The sequence below is a fragment of the Nipponia nippon genome, unplaced genomic scaffold, assembly GCF_047370975.1.
Source record: "Nipponia nippon isolate SJK-2023a ecotype South Korea unplaced genomic scaffold, ASM4737097v1 scaffold_6, whole genome shotgun sequence".
NCBI classification, from domain to species: Eukaryota; Metazoa; Chordata; class Aves; order Pelecaniformes; family Threskiornithidae; genus Nipponia; species Nipponia nippon.
Genome location: NW_028262380.1, coordinates 36,820,693 through 36,832,507, shown reverse-complemented (window position 1 = coordinate 36,832,507; position 11,815 = coordinate 36,820,693). Strand labels below are relative to the sequence as shown.

The 11,815-nt window shown below is 39.0% G+C and overlaps 1 protein-coding gene across 1 annotated transcript in view; it reads right to left on the bottom strand.

Annotated features, from left to right (window-relative positions):
* Nucleotides 1-11,815, bottom strand: part of LOC148051410 (uncharacterized) — a 38,495-nt gene that overhangs the window by 1,655 nt on the left and 25,025 nt on the right. The window contains exons 17-19 of the mRNA XM_087738153.1: nt 10,036-10,122; nt 6,531-6,680; nt 3,809-4,216 (exon numbers count right to left, since the gene is read on the bottom strand). The gene's annotated coding sequence lies outside the window, so the exon portion shown is untranslated. The remainder of the gene's footprint in view (nt 1-3,808; nt 4,217-6,530; nt 6,681-10,035; nt 10,123-11,815) is intronic.

The window sequence follows — 11,815 nt, the reverse complement described above, 5'->3', positions numbered from 1 at the left end:
CTTCGAGGAGGTAGAAGAAAGATGAAAACAGCTGTTCCTGCTCCTTTGCAACGGGCAATGCTAACAAAGGAGAAGTGAGCGGTGTACTTGCTGTACCAAAGCTTGCACCTAGGGTTCCTGCTCAACAGTGTTCTTCCTTGAGACCGCCTGTGCCCTGGCGGGCTCGGCAAGGGCACAGCAGCTCTGCAGGGCTGGGCGTGGGGGGTTATCTCTGGGTGGGCTGTGAGTGCTCAGAAGTCCCCATGGGTCTCTGTCTTTGCTGCTAAGGTCTCCCTGACAGCACAGAGGAAGAAGTGACACCATCTCTGGCCAAGCCTGACTGAAAAGCAGTTGTGCTGAGTTGAGAGCAGCCCGGAAGGCAGATGGGCAAAAGCAAGCCAGGATGGATGAATGCCATCAAAACTCCCTCCTGCATCTCCACTAGAGGGCTGTGATGGCCGGGGCTGGAGGGCTGGATACACTGCGCTTGGCATAAAGAACGCCTCAGTGCTGTTGGGCCAGATGGTATGAATCAACGCACAGGACTCTAAATATTATAAGCTACGTAAAATACCGAGCCTGTTTCCACAGTTATGATCTGATTCCTTAACAGGATTTAGCATTTGCAAGTAATACTAGTTAACATATGGCAGGGGAGCGTAACGCTAGTGTTTTGAATTTTTGCTCTAAAATTGTAGGTTTATTAAGTGGACTAGCTCCACTGGGGAGGCCTGTACCACCGTAAGCAAACAGCTCTTGCAGGAAACTACTGCAAGGGCTCTGACCATCAGCAGGGTAGGAGAGAAGGTAAACCTTACCCCAAGGCCCTGTCTTGCTTTCCAGGCCTAGTGGCTAGTCTGAGGTTGCAAAGATAGGCTTCTTGAGGGGGCTGGATCATGGCTACTGATGGAGAATGATCAGGCCAGCTGTTGGAGACAAGTGTCATAAGTCCTCTGCGTTTTACTCCTTTTTCTGTTTGTTATGGCTTAGTGATTCTTAAATTTCTTTCTTGGGAAGACTGGTTGGAAGCCTTGGGCTAGGGATTGTATCAACACTTAATGTCTACCTAAAATGGTGATGCTCCCTAGTATTGAAAAACAAACATCACTTAAGTAAACACTGAAGTTGCAGAACAAAGTACAAGTGAAATTGTAACTATTAACATTACTAATTTATCTTGAAGAGTATTGCTTGAATTTCTACTGGCTAAATCAAGAATACTTTGTAAGGCAGAGGAGAAAGCTGGGAGCCTTATATAATTGTTCCTCTGGAATAATTGCTAAAGTAGGAAGTGTATGTTGTGGTGTTACAGAAAGAAAATTTTAGATTTTGAAAGTGGTCCAGATAAATATCTCTAATGCAGAGATGCTTTCTTTTATGCTAATGGCCCTCCTAGCAGGGAATATGAATTCTGAAGGTTTCCAGTGAAGATATTGCTGGGGAAACAGCACTTGCTTGCCTAATACATGAAATTGCTCAAATGCAGAAATAATTCAGTTCATCATAAGCAGATGAACAGTGTGCCTCAAATATAGCCGGGTGCATCTAAAATTACCTCTTTTAAATGTTCTGCCTAATTCGTTGTTAAAACATACATGAGAAAAGATCTGGTGTTACCTGGCATTTAGCATTTCACCACCTTTTTTAACCAAACCCATATTTTGTGGTTTTGCATGCGTTTTCATAGAAGATCAATGGTAATTGCTGAAGACGCACGTAAGATGCTAGTATGAAATCAGAAGAGTAAGTAGAGAACTCTTACATTGCTGCTTAATGTTGACTTCCTTTTCTTAAAGGGATGAACCTCACTAGTGAAGTGAAAATGGAAGGTAAACACTGTTAAACCAGTTCATCGTCGAGATATGTATTGACTGTCATGAAGTAAGTCTAGCTTCTTGCAAAAAAGAAAAAAAAAAAAATCTGGGCAACAAATACTTTGGAAGCTGATAGAACTGTATATAACTACACAGGAAACTGGTTCCTCTTTGTGAAAATTAACGCTACATCCTAATTCAGCATAGGTTACATTTTGTTTTCTTGAAGCTTACGAAAATATGGTGCACTTCTAAGTTCTTGCTTTTTGCCTTTCAGTTTTGAAGTAATGTAAGTTCAGCAGCAGCAAAAGGTCCTCATAAACTATTTTAAAGGAATGGTATCAGAGCAACAGTGTTTCTTGATCAGTCGTCGCATGGACCGGTTTGATTAATCTTAACAAAATAATCATTTAATCAAACCAAACTTTAAAGCAAAACAAGAAAATACACCTAATAGAAAGCTTACTGTTTTGAAAGCAAAATGAGCAGTTTAATAATATTTGCTGTCTATATTATAAGGCTATCTTGCTATCTCCAGCAGTTACTGCATTTTTTTTTTTGTACTCTGGAATTCTGGCAGGTCTGGAAGAGTACACAAGATTAATATAGGTTTCCTCCAGTTGCTGTGTATTACCTTATTCTGTTGTGTAAGCTGCCTGAATCCAAATACATTTAATTACCAGCCACGATAAGTACAAATTCTTTAAGTGTAGTCTTCTGCATGCTGTTGTACGTGCATACTTGTTGATTGCTAAAAAGCACAATGATACTACCTCTGTATTTAAACTAGTTTTAACTGTATTTCCCTGCCAAGCATTAACTAACCTACACAACCAGAAATGATAATGTGGTACTGACAAGTCTTGAAACTGATACAGAAGAGTGGTAAGTGAAATGCCCCATTCTTCCCTGAATTCATATAAGGATTTTCCATTTTGGATGCTCTTTTAGAGCTGAAGTGGGCCTTTGTAAAGAAGATGGCGTTTCCTAACTTTGAAGACTTTTTCTTCATTTAAAAGGCTCTGACTTCAGTTTGAAGGAAATGACTACAGTTTGTCTGACTTCATACTTAAAAATAAGCAGTTTGGCACTTCTGTGGCTTGTACCATTTCTGCTGCAACAGATGTGATTCTTAAAGTCTTAATCTGGGTTTTTATTCCTTAGACTCAGCTGGGCTGAACTGCACCCTGTTTGGTCTCCTCTAAAACCCAGCCAGTCTATTAGGACAAAACTGTAGCGATTGCCACACATTAGCAAGTTAAGGGCTTAGAGTTCTTTCTCCCTCTTAACTGCATACATATTTCTTTTATTAAGAGGTCTCATCTCCAATAGCTCTGCAAGTCTTTGACATGGGCGCCTCAGACTGAAAAAATACCCCAGGTTTCATATAACAGCCCAACTTGCTTTAAATGCTGCAATCTAACCTAGACCTTTTTTTCCCATACATATCTGAATCTAACAGAGCAATGATAAAAGCCCTTGCAAATCGTGAAGATACTTTATGATATTAGGTAATATGTCTGAAGTTCTCCTATTGTATGTTTCAAAGCTAATACTATCTTGGTAGCTATTGCTTGCTGAAGCCTGTTTTAAACTCAAATGACGGATGTGCTAGTCCTGAAAGGCAGCCTATCTACTCTGTGAGTCTCAGCAAGGTATCGGGGCAAAGAAAAAGCAACTTGCTTATGCTATAGCTTAGAAGTAGCGTATCTTCCTCTGTCAGGACTATCAACCCTGGCTAGTCTGCGGAGGAGACTTGAGGCAGGCCAAGTATGGTTTGACCTGTGGAATGTCCCAGACCAGACAAATTAACTGAGATGTATGTTGGGAAGGTCTGCACTAAACCAGTCAGATGAGGTTAGGAAAGTAGTGGTGCTTGCTGTTTTGTGAGAGTTTCCTATAGAAGCCTAATTCAAGACAGGTTGAAAACCTTGAACAGAGATGTGTATCTCCCTGCAATTCAGAGTAAAGCATCTGTTCTTGAAGATATGCACTACTTATCCTATTTACCTCACCTCTCAAAAGCTCTTTTGAGCTATTTTAAGCAGTTTCCTTGACCAGGATGGCTTTCTGAATCCTATTCACAGTGCGTAGCTTTTCTTGGACACAGTGAACAATTATGTCTCTGAATAGCTGTCTTTAAGAGATCCAAGATGGGCCTTGTGTCTTTAATCATTGGACAGTCTAGTTTTCTTCAGGTTCTTCCTGGCTGCTAGTGGATACTTCTTCAAAGAAGCCTTTTTTCAGTGGAATGGATGGTTGGTTTTGCATCTGACCCTCTCAAGATGATGAGCAGGACTGTCACTCAAACCCACAAGAATTGTTTTTTTTCTGGCCAGTGCTAGTTAGGTAAGACATTTTGCTGTCAGTGGTAAAACCAGATGTTACTGTGCAACAGATCAAGTCCCACAGACTTACATATCCTAGAAGGAAAAATGTTTATTTTTTACTATTATCGTGCCTCTTTTATAATACATGCCATGAAAGAGTTGAAAAAGTTTGAAATCCTCTCTTTTGTGCCCATTTTCTGATTACCCTGCAGTCTTTGGAACAGCTCAAGGATTATGGATTTCCACTACAGCTGGCCAGTACAGAGTTTTATTTAGTGAAAATTCTGGCAGATTTTTCATTAAATGAAGCTGTCATTTGCATTTGAATCCAAGTCTCTTTTTAAGATCAAGCCCATATTGCATCTGAATCCTTTCTGATTTTTCGTTGGGGTAGGGTAGGGGTTCTAAAAGCTTATTTTGATAAATTCTGCATTTTTTTCCCCCACCTATTCCTGCATTCTTTTGGCTTACTAGGTAGGGCAAGTTCAGTTTTTAAGTAAGTCAGTGATGTTTTTAACTGCAAGTATTAGTCTGGACTGCATCTCTGCTCTGCTGCAACTGTGTTCTAGCAGAACATTACTGACTATAGCATGGCCAATTTTGTAGTTCTCAGAGATGCACTTCAGGCATTGCATGCTTCTTTTTTCCTTAAATATACATCAAGGAAGTTATAAGTAGCATACACACAGATTCAAACTGTAATTATTTCTGCTGTTCCAAAGGCCTGTTTTCCAGTGTAAGGATTAGCGCTTAGTGGGCACATAGAAAATAAAATCCTCCCCAAAGTTTTGCTTCTGCATACTTACAGAGTACCTCCACTGAAAATGGTAAAACTGGTGAATGAATTTCACTACAGTGATTAGCTGTGCACATTAAGATTAATAGGAAGTTACAGTGTATAGTTGGAGGAGTGGGGGGAAGCAACTGGGGTATTTCTGTGGTTGAATGTAGTATGAGTTAAGAAGCCTAAAAGGAAACTTTCATCTCCTGCTGAGAAACAGAATAAAATAAAAAGAATTCTAGAACCTTTGAGAATAACTTTCAGTAGAGAAATTAGGATAAAATCCTGTCCCAATTTAAAATTCTGTTGAGCAGGGTTCTACCCAGCATACAGATTTCCAGCTTCCTTTGACTGAAACCTAAAAAAAGATTAAAGCTCCATGGCAACTGCTATCTTAACTCCTGACAGCCATAGTATAAATTACATCTTGGAAAAACCTAATACTGAAAGTTTTATTTAGGTCACCAGTCAGGCTAGGAAATGGTAGGCTTATAGATACCACCCCAAACTTCATTTTGCCCCTGCATAGTCTCAGTGAGGCAGAGATTTTTGTGGGAGGCAAACTGGATGCTATATAATTATATGCAGTATGAATTTAAAAATCTGACAAGTTTTAAGTGTGTAAATTTGTTTCGTACTTTTGGGGGAAAAGACTGCGATTTACTTGCAACTGTAACCTTCCAGTGAGGAATAGCACAAGGTTCATCTGGGAGGCAGCAGCCCAGACAGGTACTACGTGAGGTTACCACAGTAGCTGCATTTGCTGGCAGTGGAGGAACAGTATTGGTTGTTTTTTGGGTTTTGGGTTTGGTTTTGTTTGGTTTGGTTTTTTTTAATGGAGAGGGGAAGGAGATGGACAGAGGTTGTGTAATTAATTCATTTGCCCACAGGTGCCCCAGCATTCATACTTGTGCCACGGGAGCTACGTGTCCCTTTCGGGCTTTTACGGAGATACTGCTTTCTTGCTGTTTGAGGTTAACATCGAATAGGTTATTATTTTAAGTGGTGGAAACGAATATACAGGGACATTAGCAGTCTGGAGTAAAGAGAACCTGTGGTAAAAAACAACAACAAAACCCCCCAAACTCCTGCTATTTGCATGAAGATTATCTGGTACTGTTATTTCCTTAGTTCTACTTTCTTGTTCTTTGACTATTTTTGACCCTGTCCTCTCCAGAATACGTGCTTTTCAGGCCTTGAAGAATGCCTTTAATTGTTGTCTGAGGAACACTTTATCGGAGCTGTTAAAATAGCCTGGTGCCCAAGACAGGGAGGGATTGGTAACTGGGATCATTGATCCTGCTCTCCAGTGCAGGGCCAAAAAGGGGGGCTGCATGCTCCCTAGTCTGTCAGCTGCTGCTGGGCAGACACAGAATTCTTCCGTGGCTCCTTTTGACCTCATCAGATAGCAAAGTTTAACTCCTCAATACCCCATTTAAAAGGAGAAAGTACCCATCATTTCTCAAACAAAAATAAAACCAAGATAATATCAAAACCATACTAGAGTTGCAGCCCACTATATACCTACATTATTGCCCACTTAGAAACTTTGCCTTGTAAATGTTTAACACTAACATGCCATCTGTTACTGGAGAAGGATGAGAAATAAAATTGTAGAAGCATTACCAGTACAATAATGAGTTTTACAGACCGGCAAGTAGGACTGCTTTTGCCCTTTCCTCCAGCAGCTGGAGTTTGCTGATCACAGTATGATGTACACCTTCATAACCTGGAATAATGGCATGCTGGTGTTCAAATGGATCCTAAACTTTTATCCTGTGAACAGATAACAAAAACATACTCAAATACATATAGATAGTAAATTCTATAAGAAAAAAACCTAAATAATGTTGGTTGGTTTTTTTTTCTTCTCCCAAGGTGTAACATTGAGATGCTAACAAACAATTGAACACAGTGAGTTGTGCAAGTTAACCAATAGAGCTGGGACATGGGATGCAAGATAATCTCACTATTAAATGGCTTTTGGGAAACTTTTTAAGGAGTTTAAGAAACAGTAAATTACTTGGATTTCTGAGAATCAGTTAGATCATTGGAATTTGTGCATCAGTGAAGAACTCTTCATATTAATTTCATAATGTTGGAAATGTTGAATAATAATTGAAATCATACAGAAACAGACCATTGAGCATTTTCTAAATGAAAATACATACTTTGTTGGCTATGATTTTCAATGCAGTAATCTCTAATCTAATGACAGTATACATTGGAGTGGCAAATTCATCTATGTTATGATTACATTTTATTTAGCAATAGAAGGTAAGAATAATTTTGAGTCTTTCCCCTCTTCCAGTATTAAAATATTTGAAGTAAACTGTGAAGGTACTTCTGGATGATTTTGTGTAAAGAACGTTGCAGTAAAATTTGTGATTATCATAGCAGAGCTATTCTAAACTCGACTTCACAAGACATACCTCCCCATTCCCAAAGCGCTGCCAGATCAGGTAAGTTAACGGAGTACGTGTTCATTCCTATGCCTGTGCAGCAGCGGGCCCTGCTTGCTGTGGGGAGCGTACTTAATGCATTAGCTGATGAAGCTTTACAAGCCACAAGGCTTGTCTTCCTGTAAACATGCTACACGCTTTTGAAACCTGCTTGAGGATAAAATATTATACTTCCTTGAAAAGTGACATTTTAAGTTTTTCTTTAGAGAAAGCCTGAGTGTTTTGTCACTGGCTTGTGGCTGTTGCCATGGAGACAGAATTGGTTTGGGGGAAGCAGGTCAGACAGAAGTCTCGTATTTAATAAAATTTTTTTTGCTAACACCTCTCTCTCTTGTATTTAATGACTTGTCATCTGTACTTGCTGGCATGAGGTACAACAGCAGAGAAGAAAGCACCCACAGATTTCAAAGGCTTGACTTTGCGGAGTGCACCAGAGCAACTGAACTGCAGCTTCAGTAACTGCCTGTAACTGTAAAAGGCTGTTAAAACTTAGGAGAATTAAATGAACTGAGAAGAAATTTAAAACTTTTCTTAATAATTCAAATCATGCAAGTCCCTCACAGGGACTGTAACCAGAAACATTCCTGCATCTCTTCTGTCTCTGGATGAAGGATTTAAAAATAAATAAATAAATCAACCCTGATATTTTGGAATACAGCCTCTAGGCAGAATTTTATTCAAAAAACTCAGTAGGAAAAAGTTGTTATTAAATTAAGATCATGTTAGCATGCTTGCCAAAACAACAGGTCATTTGACAAGGCTCCTTCTTGAACCTTATGGCCAAAGTAACTCCGCATATAATGATATATAAAATGTGCCCAGATTATAGTCCTAGTTCTCCTTCTCACTAAATTAAGCTCAGCTTCTAAATGGAATTATCCGATGAATATAAAAATTACATACTTCCATTCAATTCTTTATAGCTGAAGCTAAGTTCTTTAGGCTTTCAAATACCTTTCATTTTCCCACTGATATTATTTTCTAACAGCTTGCAACTTTCCTCCCTGCCTGTTTCTCCAAAGGTGTTGTGCAAACATGCTCTTCAGCAGATGCTTCATCTCCTATTCAACAGCCTGAATAACTGATAAGACTGAGGTGCAATTTTAAATTGTGGCCTTGGCAAAATATGGAATCTGCACAAAGCAGGTTCTGTCGCTGTTCAAAAGCTGGCTCTATTAAAAAAAATTAGAAAGCCATGAACACGTAATGATGTTGAAACTGTTTATTTTTGCCTTGCATAGCAAAAATGAGGAGAGACACTGGGTACAAGCTCCTGAACTAAAGCCAATCATGCAAATACCGACTAATGAGATGGCACTAAGCTCGTTCCTGTAAGGTGCTGCCTGTGTTTTCAACAAAATGCCTGAGTTTCTACTGAAGGCTTGAGTGCATCAACTGGAGGCATCTAACTGAGATACCCTAGTTGAAGTCATCTAACTCAAGGCTCTAAAACGTGGCTAACCTTCCGAGCCAGGGTTCTTAACACTCCATGGGAAGTAACTGAAGCAATAACTGTGGTATTGCTGTTTCTGCCATGCTTTTGAACCATGTAGGAAGATATAATATTTAATGCAGTGTCATGAGTTTCAGTTGAAGATAGTGCTGTTATAAACAACTCCATTAAAATAGACTGTATAAATAGACTGTATAATAGCTTTGGCATAGTTTTATTTCAGTGTATCATTTCAAACTGATCTCTGCTTAAACTGTAAAGCCCATTAGATATCACCATGTGTGCTGTTATTCTTGGAAAGATCACGAAACAGCATAACTATAGAGGCTGACTAGACTTCAAATAGCTCTAAATAAATGGCATGCATAGCTTCTCTCAGTCGTCTCTTATTGCTACTGTCTAAGCCTTAAAAACGCTAAGTTTCTTCTAAGTCTTATTTTGATATGAATATAGACACTGGAATGCTGTCACCTTCTACTCAAATCTCACTGGGTAGTTGGGGATGGCTGGCTGCCTTTATCACTAAATTCCTCCTAGATCACTTTATTGTGTTTGATGCTTGGGCTTCTAAATTGTACCTTCTTCAGCCCAGAGTTTCCCTGTGTTGTTTATGTCGCTGTGATTAGATTTTTACTCCAGAGTGGAATGATCATCTACTTCAGCTGGGAAAAGCGGGGGCCATTCACAAATAGTCATACTTAAAACCTGAGTCCCATATAAAGAGAGCACTGCTTTATAAAGATGACGCACGACAAAGCCTACTTTCAGATAAATCATGCAATTCTTTAGTAATGATTGCCCAACGTTCCTGCCCATGTCCAGTTTAGAAGATCTGAATGTGTAAACAGAAAGTAACATATTTGTCATTCTAAACCATCCATTACCTGTCACTTGTCTCATTTCTTAAGCTAGCAAAAACCTGGCAAGATGACCAACCATAGTTTTATCGTACTTGGTGAAAGGATGCAAGTGAGTGGAAGAAAATTATGTAAGAGTCATTTTGTTTGAAAAGATAACTCAAAGTAATTTTTTCAAACATGCAAAATCCTTGACTTATCAGCAGGAGCACAAAATCTATTAACTTGTTCTTTGCATTTAATGAAATTATTTTATCAGCATTTTTCCTTCCTGAGCAAGTGATTTGGTAGAGGAACTTGATGATTGTGGAGTGTACTATTCATGTAATAACAAAAGAGGAACATATTCAGGAGTTTACCCATTTTCCATCATGACTCCAAAACCAATTCTACTGGCATCATCTCAAGCAGTACACATCTGGCTCATTTTTCAGTAATTTTTAAACCTAAAATTTAGAAAAATAGTCATTTTAAGTAGCTGTCAGATGAATACCTCTACTATTAATTTGATATTAGTCTTAAGGAATAGCACTTTAATGATTATTTAATATAGTACAATAATCAATCACAATAAAAAAAACCATAGGATTTGAAAAGAGTATGATCAACATGTCACTAATTTTGCACGATTGCAAAAAAAAAAAAACCAAATCTTGTGAGATGAATAAATAGGAATGCTGTTTTAAGACATATTAAGTAATTATATGCTATTCAGTTTTGGAAACCACACTTAAGGGTGGAGGGAGTTGAAATAAGCAACAAGATAGAGAAGAGGTGTAAAAGACAATGGCTTCTAACAAAAAAATAGAACAAAGCCTAGAAACAAGAGGACTGACATCAGTAGTCCTCAGTAATGTGAAAGTTTGCTTCCAAGAGGAAAGGGACAATATGTCTAAGTGAAAAGGACAATAATTAATGTCCTTCGGATGGAGCACTGAAGGTTTAAATAAGACACTAGGGAGAAAACAAAACAAAGAACTGTCCAAGCCTATTGACAGTAAAGCACTGGGATATATTACTTTGGAAAGTAAAGATCTCCAGTGACGAGAATGCTACCAGACAGGCTAGACAATCATGCCAGCATTGGTTTAATTATAACTGATCCTGCTCTCAGGCAGGGGAAATGGATTGTATCAGCCATTCTTGAGATGTGGGAAGGCACTGACATATCCTTGGAGGCACAGACAAAGCTCCAGGAGAATTTAATCTGATATTTCTCCTTCTTCGTACCTTTCCCCCCGAAAGTTCTCTCTGAAAAATCACTTGAAGAATGTAGTATTTACTCTCAGCCAGCAGAGCCATCAGGTCCACTCTACCTAAGGGCACATTCTGAGCATTGCCAGTGGCCAGCTGGGTGGACACTTGTTGCTTGTTCCTTGCATTCCCCTGGCGAAAGTGAGCTCAGCTGTGTTGAAGGGTATGCTACCACAGCAGCACAAAGTCCGTGGGGAAGGCTGACCTTTCTCTTCCCAGCGAAATCCAGATACACAACTAAGGAACATTTAAAGGCATAGGATGTGAGGAATGGTGCAGCTTCCCAGGGGCATCGAGACTAGGATCAGGGAGAGGAAGCTTCTAATGATACCTGGCGATTCAGGCAATATCTGCAGAACACAGCTACCCAGGGACAAGATTCTAGCTGTTGTACAGAAGTACCACCTGTTTGCTGGAGTGAAAATAGGGATGTTTGTACATATGAAGGGTCTATCCTATTACAGTAGAAAGATAGGCCCAATAATAATCAGTCAGTACCGTTGAAATAAATGACATCCTAAATGGATTTCCATCTCTGCTTTCTACTTGTTGCGTATGTAATTAATTAATAACAAAATAATTATATTCTCCACACTCATAGAAAATTTGATAGATGTTCAGGTATTTTAAGCAGTAAACCTGGATACTCTGCTTTGGTTTCTATCTATTCAAGAAACACTGGAATAATATTTCACATTATTTTCTTTGAAAAGTGCTAATTTTTGGTGGAGGAGACTGGCAAAATGAGTACATGAATTTTTAGCAGCTAGAGAACACGTTCAGTAAGTAATCCTTACTTTGCTGATCATTTCTGAGTAGTTTCATGCAAATATTCACCATCCAAACTCTTGGTTATTTTTATAAATACCACATCTAGCAGTCACT